General features: G+C 32.4%; 1 pseudogene; it reads left to right on the top strand.

The window, feature by feature from the left end:
• The first annotated feature begins 4,529 nt into the window (after positions 1 to 4,529).
• LOC115239854 lies at positions 4,530 to 5,553 on the top strand (annotated as a pseudogene).
• Positions 5,554 to 5,634: the final 81 nt, after the last annotated feature.

The following is a 5,634-nucleotide window of genomic DNA, read 5'->3' on the forward strand; positions in this document are numbered from 1 at the left end:
CCGATCAAATATTTTTAAAAACAATTTAAAATGTTTTACAAATTAATAAAAAAAAAAAATGATATGCACTGCTAAGAAAATTTCTGGCATTATTTGTTATTTATAAACAGATTACTTAATTGTTTATTTGTAAAACTGAATCGGATTTTTTGTATTTTCCCAAATATACACGTACAAATATAATTATAGAACATTAATTTTTGTAAAATATTAATATAAAAAAAAGCTGAAAAAAAGAAAAGTATTGAAAAACATGGCTATTCATAGGCTATTTCGACCAAACTCCAATTAATTTAATCGTTGATTAATTTACAGGGCAATCAACATAAAAATTTCTAACGATATAATTCTCGTATATAATATAATACAAATTTTAAAATTCTGTTTTTGCCTTGTAAGATAATCACCGATTTAATTAACCAAAATTTTTGATCGGGGTGTGTACGGCCCTTAACCTTTTTACTCTAGAGGCCTCCAAAATTTTCGTGCCCATTTGTCACATGTATGTATATATATTATCACCGCTGGATTTCATCATTATTATGCTGCGCATGCACGAAAAAGCGTCTCTAAAAATAACATTGCGGCAGAGAAAAGCTTGAGAACGACCATGCCTAGAGTCCCTAGAAGTAAGAGTCTGGCCAATGTCGTCCAATTTTTTATTGGCTTGATACGAAATGGCGGCACCAATCAGTGATAACGTTTTAAAAAATCAGCCAATAATTTATGCATACATATACATGCGTTATGCCGAGTACATGTAGTAGTAAGTACAGATGTAGTAGTAAGTGCATATACAGTACGCCATTTTGTATCAAACTAGAACATTGGCCAGACTCTTACTTCTAGGGACTCTAGCCATGCCTATGTTTTTGTAAAATGCTTTTCATACTTCGTACACGACACCCATTTTAGTCGGAACTATATGCTACACTCATTTTTCGATGCCGCCAGTATAATCATCATTTGGTGCATGTTCGTGCTATACCCAATTATTTGTAAATCAGAAATACGAGAATTTATGGATTTATTAATATATTTTTATTATTAGCTATGCGTGATTTATTATTAGCTATATACGAAATAAATTTTTTTGAATACAATATAGAAAATAGCTGCAGTAAATTGTTTCCTTTTTTATTATTTTTGGAACAAAAATATTAAATGTATCAAACAATATCAAATATACTTTTAATTTATAGTAAATTTAGTTGGATGCACATTAGTGCGTACATATTAAAAATATAATTTTATATGCAAAGTTGCCCAATAGTATAAATAATTACAATAATAAAATAATTAATACTCGTTTATATTTGTACAATACGAATAACAATAATAATACGAGTTATTAATTATTGTTGTTTGTATTGAATACAAACAAACGTGTCAATTGCGCGCGCGCACACACATACACACGCTCATATATTTCTCTCAAGCCCGTTTCCCACGTTTCGTGTTGGATAGCATGCGTGATTTGCTGCGTGCTGCCCTGCGCTCTACATTGTGTAAAGCTAAACTGGGTGCGCTGCAGGTTTTCGCTTCATACGGAGCAAGGTGCAAAGCTAGCTTAGCGGATGGAACTGACAATAATTTGTGTGCTGCTTTTCAAAAAAAAATTGTTAAATGGACGCTGTCCGCCGGAAAAGTTTAGGAGTATTTTTTCTTTTATTAATTTTAGAAGTGGAAAGAAAGCATCATGAAACACGACAAAGAAGACTTTGAACGAAAAAATGGCGCACAATGACAACCGCAAAAAAAACAACAAGATCACGTCAACTTTATCACGTGATCTAGTCGCTAGTTCTCATTGGCTGCTTACAGTACCTAACAGCAAAATACGCAGAGAAGATAGCACTTGTTCTATTACGTAAAACCGTCAGCGCTGCACGCAGTGTTACTCGCAGCAAACAACTTTTCTCGTTGCATAGCCTGCACGGTGGCTGGCAGGGCTTCTTGCAAATAAGATTATATAAAGGAAGATTAAGTCACGAGCCTTTGCAACCCATAATGCAATCGATGTATACGCAGTCGTTATTGAAAAGAGATGCTAAATAAGGTAGACTGTTATTGGCTTTCGCGGTTTTTCGCAATGCATCATGGGTTGCTCAATGGTATACATAGTATCAATATATGACTTAACTTTCCTTTAAGGCCATTGCACGTGAAAAAGTTTTAGTTGTAATCGTAAGACCGTAAACAAATCGACTAATTACAATCAAGCATTCTAACAACGTAATAAGAATGTGTAACTGTGATTGGTTGATTTGCTTACGGCCTTAAGCCCATATCAGACTACATATTGAAGATTGAAATTTGACCAATCAGAATAAAAGAAACTAAAATTTCCTTGTCCTGATTGGTCAAATTTCAATCTCAATGCATAGTCTGATACGGGCTTTACAGTTACGACTAAAAATTTTTCACGTGCAATGGCCTTTATATAATCCATCGACATATAGAATGGACTGCTGATGGCAGTAGAAGGGGTAACCGCACGAGTAGAGTGAGAGGCAGATAATATGAGGTCACTTCCGTCTCTTTCTAATAAAGCCTGATTGGTTGGCAAAAAATCAGCAGTACTGCTGATCCAATCAGGCTTTATTAGAAAGAGACGGAAGTGACCTCGTATTATCTGCCTCTCACTCTACTCGTGCAGTTACCGCTTCCACTGTCATTAGCAGTCCATTCTATATGTCGATGATATAATCTTACTCGCAAATAAACTCGCACGAAAAATCGTATCGTGAGAAACGGGCTTTAATGCTGTCCCATGACAGTTGAAACTTCGAAACGCGAAATCTTGGAAAAGTAATAGAGTGGGGATCAACCAATATCGGTCTAGAATTTTTGTGGACTGGGTTCCACATAAACCAATATTTCTGAAATTTTTAAAAATCGGAAAACTTATTTTTATTGTTTTATAACACAATAAATAATTATTATAATAGAAGAATCCGCAAAAAAATGCAATTTGGATATATTTTTTATTATAACAGAAGATATAATAAAGAAATACTTTTTCTAAATTAAAAAACTTGGTTTGAGGTTAAAATAGCATTCTGTTTTCCGTAAAAGTCACTTTATGGAGACCGAGGCCATCCACAAATCGTATTGAAAAATATAAGGAAGAAACATTAGAGAAAGATACGTGGTAGGGTAGGGGGGGGGGCGACGGACGTGACATAATAAAAATGCATTCAAAGCAATTGATGTTTACGAGTCAACTCAAATTTTATGATATATCTCAACGAGAAATTAAGAAGACTATTGGCTCCTGCATCGTGCTTCCTGTCCGTGCATGTACTTTGGTATATTTCAAACTTTTTTTGTGGATAACTTTTTAATAAGCAACGAGCGACGATTAAATTAGAAGAAAAAGTTACTCAGTATTATGTCCTTGACAACATATGTCAAGGTCAAAGTCATTGGGGCTGGGTCCCTTATTTGCTATATTTACCAACATTTCATTACATCTTACATCCATCCATAATAAAAAAAGTCATGTAGACGCGTGAAATGAGCGTTTTGAGTCGATATGTATCGCACGTATTGTTGCCATTTTACCGCGTGTCTTATTGGTTGTCGAGTTGCGCAGCGAGCTTGTTGTATATACGCTTGCTTCACTCGTGTCGTTTGACAGTTTTACAGTTTATGTCTTTTGACAGTTTGACAGTTAAAGAAAATAGAGTTAAAGAAAACAAAGTTAAATATATTTAATTAATATGAAGAGAAAGAAAGAGCGAAGGCAAAAAAAGGATAGTTTATTTCAAATTAAAGAAGAGGAAGAACAAGCAAGAGAGAGAGAGAGAGAAAGAGTTAAAATAAAAGAAGAAAAAGTATAAGCAAAAGAGTGGGGGAAGAGAGAACCAGATAAAATTATTAATATTATCTATTTTATTTAATTTTAAGACGGAGAGAGAAAGAGAGAAAGAAAGAGCAAAGGCAAAAAGGATAGTTTATTTAAAATTAAAGAAGAGGAAGAATTAGCAGTAGAGAAAGAGAGAGAGAGAGAGTTAAAATTAAAGAAGAAGAAGTATAAGCAAAAGAGAGGAAGAGAGAGAGAAAGAGACAGAAGGAAAAAAGTAGGGGAGTAAATATAATATCAGATAATAATATTCAGTATTTTTAAATATATTGTTTAATATTATTAAGAAATATTGTTAAACATTATTAATATTATATATTTTATTTTATTTAAAGAGAGATAGAGAGAGAGAGAATGGAAGAGCGAATGTAAAAAAAGGATAGTTTATTTAAAATTAAAGAAGAAGAAGTATAAGCAAAAGAGAGGAAGAGAGAGAGAAAGAGACAGAAGGAAAAAAGTAGGGGAGTAAATATAATATCAGGTAATAATATTGTTCAGTATTATTAAATATATTGTTAAATATTATTAAGAAATATTGTTAAACATTATTAATATTATATATTTTATTTTATTTAAAGAGAGATAGAGAGAGAGAGAATGGAAGAGCGAATGTAAAAAAAGGATAGTTTATTTAAAATTAAAGAAGTATATGATTTTGTGTATATATCGTTAAAAATGTTTAATGAAAAAGAATAAATGGCGCGGGCGAAGCGCGCGTTGTGTTGTGCTAGTATTATAAAACCTTCATTACTAAAATCAAGCAGTGGACGTAAAACAATATCACCAAAAAAACAATTTCTTATTGCCATATGGAAAATGGCTACACCAGATTCATATCAGTATGAGACTTAATAAATTTTTCTTTTAATTTATAAACTATACTGTGTTTTTTTTTAATATTTAAATTATATTTGCTTAATAGTTTAATTATTTATAGATCTATTTGTGAGAAATTCAATGTCGGAAAAGCTAGTTCATTTAGAGCTGTAAGAAGAGTGTCAAAAGCAATTGCCAAATTATCTCCTCTATTTATTACATGGCCAGAAGGCAATAGAGTACAAGAAGTTATGACGGGATTTACTGCAGCTAGTATTTTTCCTGGAATAATAGGAGCAATTGATGGCACGCACATTAATATAAAAGCACCACATGTTTATCCTGAATCTTACGTTAATAGAAAAGGGCATCATAGTATACAATTACAAGTAATTTAAATTATAATGTTTGTTTTAAATGTAGTTATATAATTAATTATAATTCTTTATTTATTATTAACAGGCCGTTTGTGACCATGAACGACGATTTATCCATTGTCTTGCTGGACACGTTGGTTCTGTCCATGATCAACGTGTATTTCGTTTGTCTGAAGTTCATAATTATTTAGAAGATCCCGGAAAATTTCATAATAATAGTCATTTAGTAGGCGATTCAGCTTACTCTCTTCATGAACATTTAATGACATCATATCGGGGTAATGGGCATCTAACAAGTAAACAAAAAAATTACAATTTTTGCCATTCATCCGCTCGAATTGTTATTGAACGTGCATTTGGCTTACTAAAAGGAAGATTTAGAAGCTTATTGTCATTACTCGATATGGAACGTGTAGATTTGATTCCCGAATTTATCATTGCATGTTGTGTTTTGCACAACATCTGTTTGTTGCACGATGACGATTACCCAGTAGAAACAGATTTGGTAGAAAACAACGATAATATATTAAGAAATCCAACCAGAGGAAATAATACAGGTTACACAAAACGTGA

This window comes from Formica exsecta, unplaced genomic scaffold (genome assembly GCF_003651465.1).
Source record: "Formica exsecta isolate Colony F162 unplaced genomic scaffold, ASM365146v1 scaffold398, whole genome shotgun sequence".
NCBI lineage: Eukaryota > Metazoa > Arthropoda > Insecta > Hymenoptera > Formicidae > Formica > Formica exsecta.